Below are 16,882 nucleotides of genomic sequence, written 5' to 3'. Positions count from 1 at the left end.
ATTGCAAAGCTTGATGGCCCAGGTTTGGTTCCCTAGTACCCACATAAAGCCAGACACACAAAGTGGTGTATTTGTCTGGAGTTCTTTTGCAGAGGCAGGAGGCCCTGGTGTGCCCATTTTCTCTCTCCACCCCCTCTCATAAATTAATAACTATTCTCTACCCCCTCAAATAAATTAATAAATATTTTTAAAAGAAATACTATACTGTTATCTGATTCTATCTATAATATGACTTTCTATTTCCTTTCCCAAACTAAAATTTGGTACAATGCCAAAATAACAGAACAGATTAAATTATCATCGACAAATAACAGTTACAATAATTTAGGAGTTAAAGACCAGTTTTTTCTTTTTTAAATTTTTTATTCATTTATTAGAGTCAGAGAGATAGGGAGGGAGAGAGAGAGAGAATGGGCATACCAGGGCTTCCAGCCACTGCAAATGAACTTCAGACGTGTGTACCACCATGTGCATCTGGCTTATGTGGGACCTGGAGAATCAAACCTGGGTCCTTAGGCTTCAATGACAAATGCCTTAACCACTAAGCCATATCTCCAGCCCAAGACCAGTCTTTTCTAAACAATAGAACTGATAACTATGAACTTACAGCTTTAGAAACAAACTTGCCAAAGAAAAAATTAAACAATAAATTCTCTTAAATACTGGAAACATCAAATAAAATATTCCATAGTGTACAAATAACTATAGATACAGGGGGAAACATATAGTTAATCTAGTTTTAAGAGTATATAATTTTTAGTTGGTTAAAATACCTGTTTACTTCACCTGCTTCTTTTACCTTTTTAGGCATTACTATGTTTTTGATTGCCCCGGCCAGTGGGGAGTTGAACAAGGACCTGAGAGGAAGTTAACCTGAATGAGAAAAGGCAAACAGACACAAGAGAGAGACCATGCTAGATGTTTGTTAATGCCTCAGAGTCTTTATTTTTTACACAGTGGTTATATAGGGGAAGAAAAAAAGGGGGAATAAGATGGCTGACATGATTTAGGACTTTGGAATTGTCAGGAAACCTAGAGGGGATGTAATTAGGTGTTCATCTAATCTTGCCTCAATGGCTTAACATCCTTACTGCACCAGGCTTCACATCCTGACCATAAACTGGTCTTTTGCAAAAGATAAGATTCTGTAAGCAGTCTGCTGACCGATGTTCCAGAAGTACCTTAGAGAAAGCTGGATGGACCAGCTTTCTGAGTAATGAGTCAGCTTATGAGCAGGTCCAGGCAAAATGGAGAGGCTTTTGCTCTATGGCTCCCTACACTTGATAGTTTAGTTAGTTTAATGCTCTGATTATATATCACATGATGTAAAAAGAGAGAAAAAAATGAAACCCAGATAATGATGGCTAATAGATTTGATATGATCCAAGGATTTCTTCCTCAGTGGCTTCCTTGATGGCATTGCCAGCTATTTCTTTCTTCTTAAGACTGCCTTCCTACCTAATCAGGCTCCTTATCAGACCCTAGGAATGAGCCTTCCTAGCAACAGGAGATAGGAAATAATATTTGACCTCTGAAAACACAAAATGTGATGCTTGGCCAACTTGTAGTAAGCTGTTAGATGTGATTTCTGGAAAGATGCCACACCTACAGCAAATCTTCTACAAGGTTGATTGATTAGAACCCCAGTGGTTGTGGGCAGTTGTAATACTGCAGGTCCAGAGTGAAACTATCTTGGGCTATGTTAGCCCCTTAAATAGCTATTTATCACCCACTTCTGTGTGGAACCTGACAGTCTTATGACTATTAAGCAAATCCTTGTGGAATGCAGAAACAGATTCTTAGCTTCCAACAACCCAAAAGCTAAAACTGTCATCATTTAACAACTGAGGCCTGTAGCAGAGATTTTCCCACTTTGCTGTAACCAGCCTTCCTGTTCCCACTGATGAATTGAAAAGTGTCTTGATTTATGACTTTGTTTGTTGTTACTATAACAACTTTATGAAACTGTTACCACATTAGAACGTGTAATATGGAGTAACATAAAACTCTGTTTCTGGACCATAATCACTCATATTGACTCTAGAATAAACTCTCTAATTCTATTTGAGGTGAAAACTATGGGATATTTTTTTTCATCAGCTCTTATTAGAGCTTCCAGGGCCCAGGCTCTGACTCTAACAACTCTGGTGACATTACTAGGTACTGTCAGTCAGCCAATAAATCCACTGTCAACCCCAGGGAATTATTAACTAGATTCATCTGCCCAAGACAAAGTTCTCTTTTACAAGCAATAAACCAATTGGGCACTTATACTTTCTCTTCAAAAGGAACCCCGAGGATCAACATCAGATAAGTAAGTCTATGGATATATATATAGCTCCTGATTTTGAATTTATCCAAATGGGAGATGTTGCAGTCAGGTTCTCATTGCTGCCAGAAATTACCTGACCAAGAGCAGCTGTGGAGAAACAAAGGTTATTTTGGCTTACAGATTCAAGGGGAAGCTCCATGATGGCAGGGGAAAACAATAGCATGAGCAGAGGGTGGACATCACCCCCTGGCCAACATAAGGTAGATAACAATGAGAGTGTGCCAAACACTGGAAAGGGGACACTGACTATAATACCCATAAGCCCGCCCCCAACAACACACTGCCTCCAGGGAGCTTTAAATTCCAATTGCCATCAGCTGGGGAGACTAGCATTCAGAATACCTAAGTTTATGGGGGACACCTGAATCAAATCACCACATTCCACCCCTAGCCCTCATAAACTGAGAACCATACATAATATAAAATGCAATGCATTCATCCAACTTTAAATGTCCCATTTTTTAAATCAATCCTAATGATGTTTATACATCCCCATAGCCCAAGATCTTTTAACTGAACCATAATACCCCCCCCAAAAAAACCCTGAAAGATACACATTTACAAACTATATTTTAGGGGGTTGGAGAGATGGTTTAGTGGTTAATGCACTTGCCTGTGAAGCCTAAGGGATCCAGGTTTTATTTCCCAGTACCCATGTAAGCCAGATGTACAAGGTGGCACATGCATCTAGAGTTCATTTGCAGTGGCTAGAGACCTCGGCATGCCCATTCTCTCTCTCTCTCTTTCCTTCTCTCTCAACTAACTAAATAAAAATTTTAAATTGTATTTTATTATGTTTACTTGAAAGAGAAAACATAGAGATACCACAGCTTCTTCCTGCTCCAAACAAACTTCAGACGCATGCACAACTTTGTGCATCTGGCTTTATGTAGATACTGGAGAACTGAACCCAGGTTGCAGGCTTTGCAAGCAAGCTCCTTAAAACACTGAGCTATCTCCCCAGCCCAAAAGATATAAATTTATGAACATGATTTCAAAGATAAACTCAGGGAAAATCATGTCCAAAAATGTCACCATACAACACACCAAGGGGAACAAAGATTGAAAATTAAAATGTAAGTTTTTATTAGATACCAGAGTGCAAGAAACATTTTTCTAAGGCTCAAAACTGGCCATAAGCAGATGACTTTTTGTTTGACAAAGTGAGTAATAAAATAAAAAACTAGCTGCATTGTAGTACAAATGTTCTCATTTTATCAGGAGGCAGAGGTAAGAGGATCCCCATGTGTCCGAGGCCAGCCTGGAGCTACAGAGTAAGTTCCAGGTTAGCCTGAGCTAGAGTGAGACCCTGCCTCACAAAAATTTATTTTATTGTGTGTGGGTGTGCGTGTGCGTGTGAGTGCATGCACACGCACACACACACACACACACACACACATGCACCATGGCACACATGTCGAAGTCAGAGGACAACATCTGGGTCAGTCTTGGCTTTCCACTCCATTCTGATGCATGGTCTCTTGTTTATCAATCCACTCTTGAGCTTCTGAAAGAATTTCCTGTCTCTGGCCCCCTTCTCACCAGGGTTGCATTGGGATTACAGAAGCCCACCACAGCTCTGGCATTTTGGGGAGCCCTGGGGATCAGAACTCAGGTACTCAGAATTGCCTGGCATGGGAATATTTCTTATGGACCCCCATAACTCTTCTGGGAATACTTTTGTGGGCAGCCTTTCCTATAAGCTCTTGCCTTGATCCTAAAACCAAGTTAATCATATGCTTTGAAGTCATTCGCTGTGTTCTTAAACCGTACACTCAGCTTGTTTAAACAATATGATCTGCCTATATGTCTGAGCAGCCTAGGTAATCAAGCTTTACGAGGAATGTTGGACATACTGATGTGATCTTAAACCATGCTCCGTATTTTATCTTCCAAGTGACTTAGCTGTGCCCCTGGCACAGAGCAATGAGTGCATGGGTAAGATGTAGCAATCAGATTTAGGATGACTGCTGGAAGCAGTGACATCAGAAGCAGTGACTTACCCACAGAAATGCTGAAAGCAGCATGTGAGTTTATTCTGAAGACATCTGTGACCCGTGATTGGTGTGTGTGTTCTGGGCCAACCAAGATCAACAGCCCTTACTTAGCTCTTTCCTTTGAGTAGCATTTAAAGAAAAAAAAAAATTCTTCATTTTTTGGAGGTAGGGTTTCACTCCTGCTCAGGCTGACCTGGAATTCCCTATATAGTCTCAGAGTGGCCTCAAACTCGTGGCGGTCCTCCTACTTCTGCCTCCCAAGTGCTGAGATTAAAGGTGTGCGCCACCACATCCAGCCATTTAAAGAATTTTTAAAGACAAAGTTCCTTGTTCCTTTCTCACGCATTGCTGATTATGCTGCTCAATAAACAGTCAAGAGGAGTACTTGCTTGCTCACAGGTGGGCAGCAGGCTCACTCTTGGTTTAAATGATCCAGAGTCAGGGCTGGAGAGATGGCTTAGCGGTTAAGGCACTTGCCTGCAAAGCCAAAGGATCCAGGTTCAACTCTCCAGGACCCATGAAAACCAGATGCGCAAGGGGGCGCACGCATCTGGAGATCCTTTGCAGTGACTGGAGGTCCTGGCATTCTCTCTCTATCTGTCTCTCTCTCGCCCTCTTTCTCCCAAATAAATAAATAAAATATTTTTTTAAAAAAACAAAACAAAAATAAATAAATAAATAATCCAGAGTCAGTTTTTTTTTTTTTTTTTCATTTTAATTTCAGGCACTGCTGCAGCCTGGCAAGTGTTTAATCCACTGAGCCATCTCCACAGCCTCTGATGTTCTCATTTTTGTTCATAAACTTGCCACCAGTGGACGTGTAGTGAGAGGAAAGCAGACATGGGCAGAGTGAACTAGGGCACCACCATGCACTTGAAGAAGTCCACAGCCCAGGGCAGAGTTTAAGGGAGTAGCGCGGTTTTGCCATAAGGACACTCAACAGATGAGAAAACAGGTATAAGGAAAGCCTGTTCAAGGACTTTCTGAATATAACCCCAGTTGCTCAGGAAGTGGAACTACCAATCAACCATTGGGACCTCATGAAATTAAAAAGCTTTTGTACAGCAAAGGGCATGGTGAGTAGAACAAAGGCAACTTACAGAATGGGAGAAAATTTTTCTCAGCTATACATCTGACAGAGGATTAATATCCAGGATATACAAAAACCACACACAACTAAGTAATAAAGGCTGGAGATATGGCTTAACACTTAAGGTACTTGCCTACAAAGCCTAACAACCTGGGGTTCAATTCCCCAGCATTCACATAAAGCCAGATGCACTGTCAGAGTTTGAACCAAGGTGACTGTGGACACAGAAATGAGATGCAACACCAGCATCAGCAGAGGACTCAATCTCTCTTCTCCAAGTCTGAGACATGGGGATTTTTATTGTGAACCAAGACGAAGAAAAATGTTTGTGAGTGTGAAGTAAAATTAAAAGCAGATGTATAACTTGAGCAAGACAAGAGCTGTGCCCTGAGCAAAACAGGGTGTAAGAGCTCAATCACTACTTTATATGTTACTTATGATATAATGCTACAGGGAGTCGTTCTAAGAACAGTGCAGGAAGTTCACCCCAAGAATGCACTTAGGTGGGATGCCACCAAGTACGCCCAATTATTCGCTTTGTATGCTTGAGAATTCTTTGGTCTTCTGTCTGATTCAACTTCTATCTTGCTCTCAGTTAACTCCTTCATTTCCCCCTTTTGGTTTATCAAAATTTGAAGGCATAATATTGAATATAGTTGCTCAATGATCATTTAATTGTTGGGTGTCAGAGGTTCTTTTCCAGAATGCACAGAAACATGAAAACAATAATCAACACAATTAATACAATTAGAGTAGATCCCCCCAAAACCATTTAAAGTGATCAGAAGGATTCAAATGAGAAACACTCTCTGAAATGTTCTCTAATAATTGTGTTTCAGTAACCTCTTTAAGATGGTTAGCAAAAGTGTTTCTAATATGTTCTTGTAAGTCAATGATTTTAGAACTTATATATATTAAATATATATATATATATATATATATATATATATATATATATATATATATTTGTTTGTTTGTTTTGTTTTTTGAGGTAGGGTCTCACTCTAGCTCAGGCTGACCTGGAATTCACTATGAAGTCTCAGGGTGGCCTCAAACTCATGGCAACCCTCCTATCTCTGCCTCTCAAGTGCCGGGATTAAAGGCATGTGCAACCACGCCTGGCTATCTTTTCTAATATTCAAAAAATTTAAAGTAAAAAGTGCATTTAAGGGCTAGAGAGATGGCTTAGTGGTTAAGTGCTTGCCTGTGAAGCCTAAGGACCCCAGTGTGAGGCTTGATTCCCCAGGACCCACCTTAGCCAGATGCACAAGGGGGCGCACACATCTGGAGTTCATTTGCAGTGGCTGGAAGCCTTGGCGCGCCCATTCTCTCTCTTTCTTTCTATCTGCCTCTTTCTCTCCCTGTCAGTCTCAAATAAATAAATAAAACCAACAAAAAAATGACAAATTAAACAATTAAAAAAATTTTTAAAGTGCATTTAATATTTGTTCTGTAGAGGTAATGTGTATTCTTTCTCTGTTTTTTTAAAAATATCATTTATTTAAGAGAAAGAGAAAGAGGGAGAGAGAGAGAATGGGCACAACAGGACCTCCAGCCACTGCAAATGACCTCGAGAGGCATGCGCCCCTTGTGCATCTGGCTTGCACGGGTCCTAGAAAGTCAAACTGGGATCCTTTGGCTTTGCAGGCAAATGCCTTAGCAGCTAAGCCATTTCTCCAGCCCCCTGTTTTTGTTTTAATAACATTTCTTTTCACATTCTACTAGCTTGCTCTGTAATAGACTATCCTTGAGGGTTATAAGGGATACCAGTAACGTCTGATATTCCATAATTGAAAGAACTTTTGTAATTTGGATGATATATAAGCAGGGACATTACCTATTTTTATTTTTCCCCATAACATTAAAGGATTCTTTTAAATGCAAGATCATAGTATTGGCTTTTTCTTTAGATACTGATGTAGCCCATTGAAAACCTGAATATGTATCTATAGAATGATGGACATATTATAATTTTCCAAAAGAAGAAATGTGCATAACATCCATTTGCCATATTTCATTGGCACAACTACCTCTAGAATATACGCCTTGTGGTAAAGAATGTTTATGAATAACTTGACAAGTTGGACAACTATTGGTAATTAATTTTGCAGCTCTTTGTGTAATGTTAAACTTTTTCATTAGTGATTTCCAATTTGCATGAGTTTGCTCATGAAATTCTACTGCTGAATTAAAGTATACAGAAATATTGTTAGATATCAGAGTCCATTTTATTATTTAATTTTGTCGTAGGTCCAGGGAGTGAAGTATATGCTTTAATATGAGTTATGAATAATTTTGATTGCCAATTATGTAGTAGTTCTTATAATTGCCTAAAAAGAGAAATTAGTTCTTGCAGTGAATCAGGTAAAGTTACTGAATATATATTTTTCACCATATAAGCAGCATATTTAAAATAAGTAACTATATTAATATTATTAGTATAGTCAGTAAGCACCATAATGATAGCAGTTAAATCAGCTTTTTGAACAGAATGCTAAGGGATTTTAACTATTTTAGAATTGTTGCCAACTGTATATCCAGCAAACCCTAATTTATTAGCATCAGTGTATACAGTAGATACTTCATCCAATGGTATTGATTGTACTATAGGATCAGATATAAAACTAGTCATTTTCAGAAATTGTATCTTTTTTGATTTAGTATAATTATTGGATATAGTTCCAATACAATTACTTAAACTAGTTTGCCAGTCTTCATTAGAATTCCATAATTGACCTTGTTGTTGAGAGGTTAATAGTACAATAATTTCCTCTGGGTCTTTTTCCTCTGCCACTTTTAATCCATATTTACTAAGTTCCTTTAGAGCTTTACAGAATATTTCTGTTAAAGAAATTTGTTCAGGGTGTACAAAAAGAATATCATCTATGTAATGTATAATATAGGCTTCGGAGTATTTCTCACAAATTTTTTCAAAAGGCTGATTAACATAATATTGACACAAAGTAGGACTACTTAACATTCCTTGAGGCAATATCTTCCACTGAAATCTTTTGCTAGGTGCTTTATTATTAATAGCTGGTAAAGGCAAATTTTTCTCTGCCCTTTTCTTGCAATGGTATGGTTAAAAAGCAATCTTTTAAGTAAATAATGATTATTAGCCAATTTTTTGGAATGAAACTAGGTTGAAACAATCCAGGTTGGAGAGCTCCCATTGGTTGTAGAACATCATTAATTTTTCTAAGATCCGTTAACGTTCTCCATTTTCCTCGTTTGTTCCCTTAATAACAAATACAGGTGAGTTCCAGGGACTATTATATCCTTCAATATATCCTTTGTCTAATTGTTCTTTTACCAGGTCCATGTAAAGCTTGGAGCTTCTCACCATATAGTGGCCACTGTTCAAACCACACTGGTTTCTCAGTTTCACAATGTAATGGTAGGGCAAAGCTCTGCATAGTGGCTGTGATCATAAATTTGGATATCTAAACTCGTTTTCATTATTCTTTATTTCAGTGTCAATGTGAAATCTCTTAGAACTTTGTTCATCTTTTCCCAAGCTTTTAAACAAGGGTTATATCTCATATTAAGCACCATATTTTTTAAAAAAATTTTGTTCATTTTTATGTATTTATTTGAGAGTGTCAGAAGGAGAGAGAGAGAGAGAGAGAGAGAGAGAGAGAGAGAGAGAGAGAGAGAGAGAGAGAAAGAAAGAATGGGCATGCCAGGGCTTCCACCCACTGCAAACAAATTCCATATGCGTGTCCCCCCTTGTGCATCTGGCTAAAGTGGTTCCTGGAGAATCAAGCCTTGAATTGGGGTCCTTAGGCTTCACAGGCAAGCACTTAACCGCTAAGCCATCTCTCCAGCCCCAAGCACCATATTCTTAACAGTATGAAAGTAGGAATTTGTAAAGAACCTCCCCATTATGATAATAAATCTCTTCCCCATAGATTAATGCTAATATCTGCTATGAATTGGGAGATTAAACCTTGCTGTACTTCAGGCCATTTATATACAACTGCTTTTTCACTTGCCATATGTCAAAAAGTGTTCCAATATCTCCAACAGTAGCATTTACTCATTTCTTTACCCATTGAGATAGTGAAATTAGCTGGGCGTGGTGGCACATGCCTTTAATCCCAGCACTTGCAAGACAAAGGTAGGAGGATCACCATGAGTTCGAGGCCTCCCTGAAACTACATAGTGAATTCCAGGTCAGCCTGAGCTAGAGTGGGACCCTACCTTGAAAACAAACAAACAAACAACAACAAAAAAAAAGAGATAGTGAGATTATAGAAACATCAGCTCCAGTATGTATTAGGTATTTGTTGTTTTATTTATTTATTTTCCAGACTGACCTGGAAGTCACTATGTATTCTCAGGCTGGCCTTGAACTCACAGCGACCCACCTACCTCTGCCTCCCTAGTGCTGAAATTAAAGGCATGCACTACCACACCCAGCCCTGTTCTTTTATTTTTAACTTAGTGTGGGCCATGAATCTCCCTTCTTTTCCTATACTTCCAAATCCTCCTGTTCTCTGCACTGACAATGGATTTTTTTCGTTTTGTTTTTGTTTGTTTGTTTTTGTTTGTTTTTTTGAGGTAGAATCTCACTCTGGCCCAGGCAAACCTGTAATTCACTATGTAGTCTCAGGGTGGCCTCAAACTCATGGTGATCCTCCTACCTCTGCCTCCTGAGTGCTGGGATGAAAGGTGTGCACCACTACGCCCAGCTTGTTTTTGTTTTTTTCTTATATGGTTTGGTAGTTTGAATAGATGGTCCCCAATATATTCAGTATTTTATTAGTTTGTAGTTTGGATCTCCAGCCACCTGGCTGGAGGAGGTGTCACTGGGTGGCTCTTAAGGTGTGGTGGTGAGTTTGAAATTCCAATCTAAAGATATACAAACTTCCTAATTCTACCTAGAGTTCCTGAAGTGTGCTATGTGGCTTTTGGCTTTTAGTTTTTCTCTTTCTGCTTGGGCCTGTGAAAACAGGCCAGCATATTCTACCATTATGAACTTCCCTATATCTGTAAGTGTCAATAAATATCTCTTCCTCCTTAACTGTGTCTGGTCTGAAAGTTCATCTCAGGGAACCTGAAGCTGTCTGCTACAGAAATTGGTACCAGAATGTGGGGTGAGATGAAACTGACCATGTATATTTTAGTATTGTGGAACTTTTTTTTAGAGGAATGAGCATGGCCTTGGTGCTTGCAACTGAAGATGCCTTCTGGAGTGGTAAGCCAAATTTTATGGACTATTCTGATGAGAGTTTGAAAATACTAAGTATAAACAGTATTGAACTTTGAGACTAAGAGGAAGGAAAGACTGCAGAGGACTTTGTTGTAACTGGACTACTACTGGCATAGGGCTGGCCGTGTCCTGATGCCCAGGCCCAGAGTGTTTGATTGAGGTTCAATTTGTAATGGACTGATGTGTTTGGCTAAAGATATTGGGCTGAGAGACTTAAGATTTTAGGTTGGAAAAACTCAAGCAATTTAAAATAACAGGCACTGAGATTGGTTTTAGGTTACTGAAGCTGCTATATTAGCAATCTTAAGGAAGATGGCCCAACTGCTTTACATTAAAACAATGGAGAGGATGCTTGAGGAAAGACTATGATAGAAATGGAAACTTTTTCAGAAGGAGTTGACTAAAGAAGGAACCTGTTAGTCAAGGTCTCAAGGTCATGAATTATTCCCCCCCCCCCCAAAATTAAGAATATGGCTGTGTCCTGCAAACCTGGTATTGGTTTTGGAAGCATGAAAAATGCATGGAGTGGTCATGAATTGCACACAGTTCCAGGAGCTGCTGCTGAGATGTGGCATGAGGCAGGGTGTGATGACCCTGATAGGCTGGCAAAGCCTTTGGAAGATAGATGGAAACCCAAAGATATTTTGGTTATACCAGGAGTGTGCAAGGGCTATCATCGAGTGCACTGTTGGCCTGGAATGAAAATGTTCCATGGCTATTCTGCCCAGCTGGAGGGGCAAAAAACAACAACAACAAAAAATGTGGTAGTTTGAATAGATGGCCCCAAATATATTCAGTGTTTTACTAGTTTGTAGTTTGGATCTGAAGCCACCTGACAGGAGGAGGTGTCACTGGGCGGATCTTAAGGTGGAGTGATGGGTTTGAAATTCCAACCTAAAGATATGCAAAGTGTCTAGCTCCACATAGTTACTGAAGTGTGCTGTGTGGCTCGGTGCTGATGGCTTTTCTCTCTCTGCTTGAACCTATGAAAACATATTAGCTTCTTCTGCCATTATGGAACTTCCCCTGGGTCTGCAAGTGTCAGTAGATATCCCATCCTTAATAACTGTGCCTGGTCTGAAAATTCATCTCAACAAACCTGAAGCTGTCTGCTACATATGGTAATAATAGTAGTTGTACTATGCTGTTACTTTTCTAACACTGTAGGAGTAGTGGTCGAAGCCATAGTTTTATTTCCCTGTATAATCTTCATCTATCACTCCAGTATGAATTTGTAATTGTTAAACTACTTTTTCCCAGATTATTCCTACTGTATCTTTTGGAATAGGTCCAAAAACTCGAGTAGAAATAACTTGTATTGCTTGATTTGGATTTAATTCTGCGTTCTCTGGAATATCTGCATCTAGTGCTGCATTCCCTCTTGTGGCATGGAGGAGGTCACCAACTGAGCATTCACGTGAAATTGTCCATTGGTCACTGGATATTGCACCATGCTTACGTTGATTTGTTTCAGGCCCTGAGCTAAGCTCTTCTGGAAGTTTCCCAAAATTGGTTGTCCATCTTTATCTCATTTAGATCTACATTCCTTTACCCAGTGTTTCCCTTTATTATATCTGGGCCAAATGCCAGGATGAGAATTAATACTGCCAATTTTAGTTTCATTGTGGTTAGCTGTTTTTCCTTTTCTACATTTTTTTCTCATATGCCCTAGCTTTCCATAATTATAGCATTTTGTACATGATCATTTAATACCACCTGTAAAGCTGTAGCTAATAAATTTGCTCTGTAAGGTTCAGATCCAATATCCATATGTCTTAATACATTTCTGTAATGGGCACCTTGAGTACACAATGGTCTAACACCTTTGACACTCAGAATTAGCATTTTCATAAGCTAAGTTTTGTAATAATAAATCCTGCACACCTACCTGAGAAACAGCTTTATCAATAGCAGGTCATAATCTAGACAAAAAAAAATCTGTTTAGCTCTTTAGAAGACTGGGTAATTTCAAGAAAACACTGACCTACAATTTCCACTTTATCCCTGGCCCTAAGACAGCAAAGGTATACTTGAACAATAGCAGAAACATCATATTGTAATTGAGCTGGTATCCCAGCCATGTTCCCCAGCCAGTGATGAGTTCACCAATTATAGGAACATTATTTTCTTGATTTTTTTGAGCCATATTCTGAGCCTCATCTTGCCACAAAGTTCTAAACCTCATATAAGCTCCAGCTTCTAATACTGCTTCAGAAATAGTTTCCCAATTGTATGGAATTAATCTCATTTCTGTTGGCAGTCCTTGTGATAACCCTTTAACATAAGTGGAATGCATACCATACACCAGTATAGTTTGCTTAAGATCCTTAAAAGTTTTGTATGATAATGGCTTATGTTCAAAAGTAAAAGCTCCCTAAGAGTATTGAGCATTAGGAGGAACTTGTTTTACTGTTACTGGAAATACAACTTGATTTTCCTGGCTATCAGGTACGACAAACATTTTGATGATGTCTCAATAAATCATTTGTCCCAGATATATATGGATTCTAAGCAGGGGGAGGAGGGCCTTTTCATTTTTCCCATACTTTTCTTTCCGCTTTATCCATATTAAAAGATAAATTTTGAATTTCAGACATTAATTCTTTATATTGCCTCTTTGATATCTTTATTTCATCTTCAGAAGAGGATGAATTCTCACTAGATTCATGTCCCTTTTCTTTATCTTTGGGTTGTTCATTAAAAAGAGAGTCAAGTTATAAATTACTAAGACTAGCTTTTGCCAATGATATCTTAGGAGGAACAGGTAGCAGATGACCTTGAATTTCCTCCACAGACATATATCCTCTCCAGCTTTCCTTTTCTCAGTTATCTTTCATATCCTCTATATCAGTACCAGCTTTTTGAAATGATTCTTCAGAATCAGTTTGTAATGGCTTTAATGCCTGAGATATCAAAGTACATGAATGATCACATGGGAATTGTATTCTCTCCTTTTTGGTGAGCTCTTCTTAAAGCTTTCAATGCCTGATTACATGTTCTTAGATTCAGTATTGCCTATGCTTGCAGGTGGAACCAGTAGCAATGCTTATGAAATTGATTAAATAATTATTTAAAAGTAGTATCTTTAACCTTAACTCCTTTCAAAGCCATATATATTCATTTTCTACTGAAGGAGAATTTCCCATGCTCTACTTTTTCCTGAAAGTTTCGCTTACCTCAGAATGGCCAATTTTCCTTTTGTTTTCTTGTGCCTGAATTCTTTTAATTTGAGCAGCACTCAAGCTCCCCGTTTGGGTGCCAGATGTTGGAGTTCAGAGCCAAAGTGTTCATGGACACAGAAGTGAGATGCAACATCAGCATCAGCAGGGACTCAGTCTCTCTTGGAGAAGGAGTGCCTTGGCCTGAGACATGGTGATTTTTATTGTGAACCAAAGCAAGAAAAATGTTTGTGCATGTGAGGTAAAATCAAAAGCAGCTATACCTTGAGCAAGACAGGAGCTGTGCCCTGAACAAAACAGGGTGTAAGAGCTCAATCACGACTATATATGTTACTTATGATATGAAGCCATAGGGAGTCATTCTGAGAACTGCGCAGGAAGTTCAATGCAAGAATGTATTTAGGTGGTATTCCTCCAAGCACATCCAATTATTCTCTTTGAATGCTTGAGATTTCTTTGGTCTCCTGATTCAACTTTCTTCTTGCTCTCAGTTAACTCCTTCAGTGCACAACATGGCACATGCATCTGATGTTCTTTTGCAGCATCTGGAGAACCTGGCATGCCTGTTCCCTCTGCCAGCCTCTCTTCTCTCTATCTGCATTTCTGCTTACAAATAAATAAATAAAATATTTTAAAAGTTAAATAATAATAAATCAAAAAACCCAAATAAAATGGGCTATGAAACTGAATAGAGAGTTCTCAAAAGGAGAAGTACAGATAGCCAAAAAAACATCTAAAAACATGTTTCACATCCTTAGCCACCAGGAAAATGCCAATCAAAATGATGTTGAGGTTCCATCTCATTCCTATCAGAATGGCTATCATCAGGAAAACAAATGACAATAAATGCTAGCAAGGATGTTGAAAAAGAACCCTTCTACACTGTTGGTAGGAATGTAAACTGGTACAGCCATTGTGGAAATCAGTGCGGAAGTTTGACAGCTAGAAATAGGTTTGTCATATGACTCAGAGATATGACTCCTTGGCATATATCCTAAGGACTCGTCTCACTACCTTAGAGATACTTTCTCATCCATGTTTATTACCACTGTATTCACAATAGCTAGGAAATAGAGCCAGCCTATATCCCCTTCAACTGATGAATTAATAATGAAGATGTGGTACATGTATACAATTCAGCAGTAAAGAAAAATGAAGTTATAAAATTAAAAATCAATGGGTGGATCTGGAAAGAATTATACTAAGTGAGGTAACCCAGGCTCAGAAAGTCAAGTACTGTATGTTTTCCCTCATATATGGATCCTAGCTACAAATATTTAGATTTGCATGTGAGCTGGGATAAAAGTCATTAGTAGAGGCCAGGAAGGTAGAAAAGGGCTGTAAGGGAGGGAGGACTTACAGGGAGGGTATTGTGTATATGTAAGTATAGGGCAGATGACTGGGGGTGCAAGAGACAAAGTGGAATCAGGGGAAGAGACTAATTAACAAAGGGTGGGAAGAGGATTAAACAAAATTTAAAATTTATGAATAAGCCATATGAAAACCTACTTCTTTGGATAATGGTGCACGCAGAAGCCATAGATTGTTACTAGAAAATTTTCAGTACCAGGAATGGGATACCTTCAGTGAGTTTTTGGCCAGGGAGATCCTTAATGCCCCCAAACATTATAGGTCATTGCCTATGTTCTTGGTTGCCCACCCAAGCTAAATGGTAAAACCCTATTGCTGAAGATTCCACCTGTTTGCGCCTACAAGTCACTGAGAAATCAAGCTGGAGCTAAATTGGAAGCCTTCTCCCTGTCGACTGACTGAAAGCTTGAAACTGTTATGCTTGTATGCAGCCCTTTGGGAGAGAAAGAAGGCATCAGTGGAGATAAACAAAAGTGAACACTGAAAGCCTTAAGTTTGGTCAGCAGACCAAATGTGACAACTAGTGAATTGTGGCACGTCTGTTACCAACCACTCTGAAACTGGACTGGAGGCCCACTCCACAGGAGGAAAAACATGTCTGTCAAAAGACTATGGAAGGGGAGGTCATGAGCCCTAGGGGAGTAATGTTTGCTGTTGTCTGGATAAATGTATATATTATGTTCACCAAACTGCTGTGTAAGCATTTTTTCCATGTTTATACCCTCTTTGGATTTTCTTTTCTCTTTAAAATATTTTATTTTTATTATTTATTTATTTAACAGAGAAAGAGAGAGAATGGGCATGTCAGGGCCTTTAGCCACTGCAAATTAAGTCCAGACACATGCATCTCCTTGTGCATCTGGCTTACATGGGTCCTGTGGAATTGAACCAGGGTACCTTGGCTTTGCAGGCAAATGCCTTACCTGCTAAGCCATCCCTCCAGCCCTGGATTTTTTTTTTTTTCTTTTCACGATAGTATGTCACTGTTGCTCAGATTGGCCTCAACTTTTCTACCTCTGCCTCCCCAGTGTTGGGATTAAGGGCGTGTGCCACCATGTCTGGTTTCTCTTTGGACTTTCTGTAAATCTTTTACTTCTTCTTATCTCTTGCCTTACTTATTATTTATTTTAAATTTTAAATAACTAAAAATATTTTTATTTATTTGCAAGCAGGGAAAGTGGGAGAGAGAGTATGGGTACACCAGAGCCTGTTGCCACTGCAAATGAACCACTTTGCTCATCTGGGGAATTGAACATGAGCCAGTAGGCTTACCCAAGTGTTGCAGTCAGGTTCGCATTGCTGGTAGAAATGACACAACCAAGATCAGCTTGTGGGAAAAAGAGGTTTATTTTGGCTTGCAAGCTTGAGGGGAAGCTCCACGATGGCAGGGGAAAACGATGGCATGAGCAGAGGGTGGACATCACCCCTGGCCACCATAAGGTGGACAATAGCAACAGGGGAGTGTGCCAAACACTGGCAAGGGGAAACTGGCTATAATACCCATAAACCTACTCCCCAAAATACACTCCCTACAGGAAGCATTAGTTCCCAAATCTCCATCAGCTGGGAACCTAGCAATCAGAATGCTTAAGTTTATGGGGGACACCTGAATCAAACTACCACACCAAGCAAGTGACTTTAAGTGTTGAGTCATTTCCCTATCCCACCTTCTTTTACACCAGTCTTGGGGGGCTATTT

At 39.2% G+C, this 16,882-nt stretch overlaps 1 pseudogene; it reads right to left on the bottom strand.

Annotated features, from left to right (window-relative positions):
* The window catches only part of LOC123458645, a 50,609-nt pseudogene that overhangs the window by 10,510 nt on the left and 23,217 nt on the right, over positions 1-16,882 (bottom strand).

The sequence above is a fragment of the Jaculus jaculus genome, chromosome 2, assembly GCF_020740685.1.
Source record: "Jaculus jaculus isolate mJacJac1 chromosome 2, mJacJac1.mat.Y.cur, whole genome shotgun sequence".
Classification (NCBI taxonomy): Eukaryota; Metazoa; Chordata; class Mammalia; order Rodentia; family Dipodidae; genus Jaculus; species Jaculus jaculus.
This window is presented reverse-complemented; position numbering and strand designations above follow the sequence as displayed.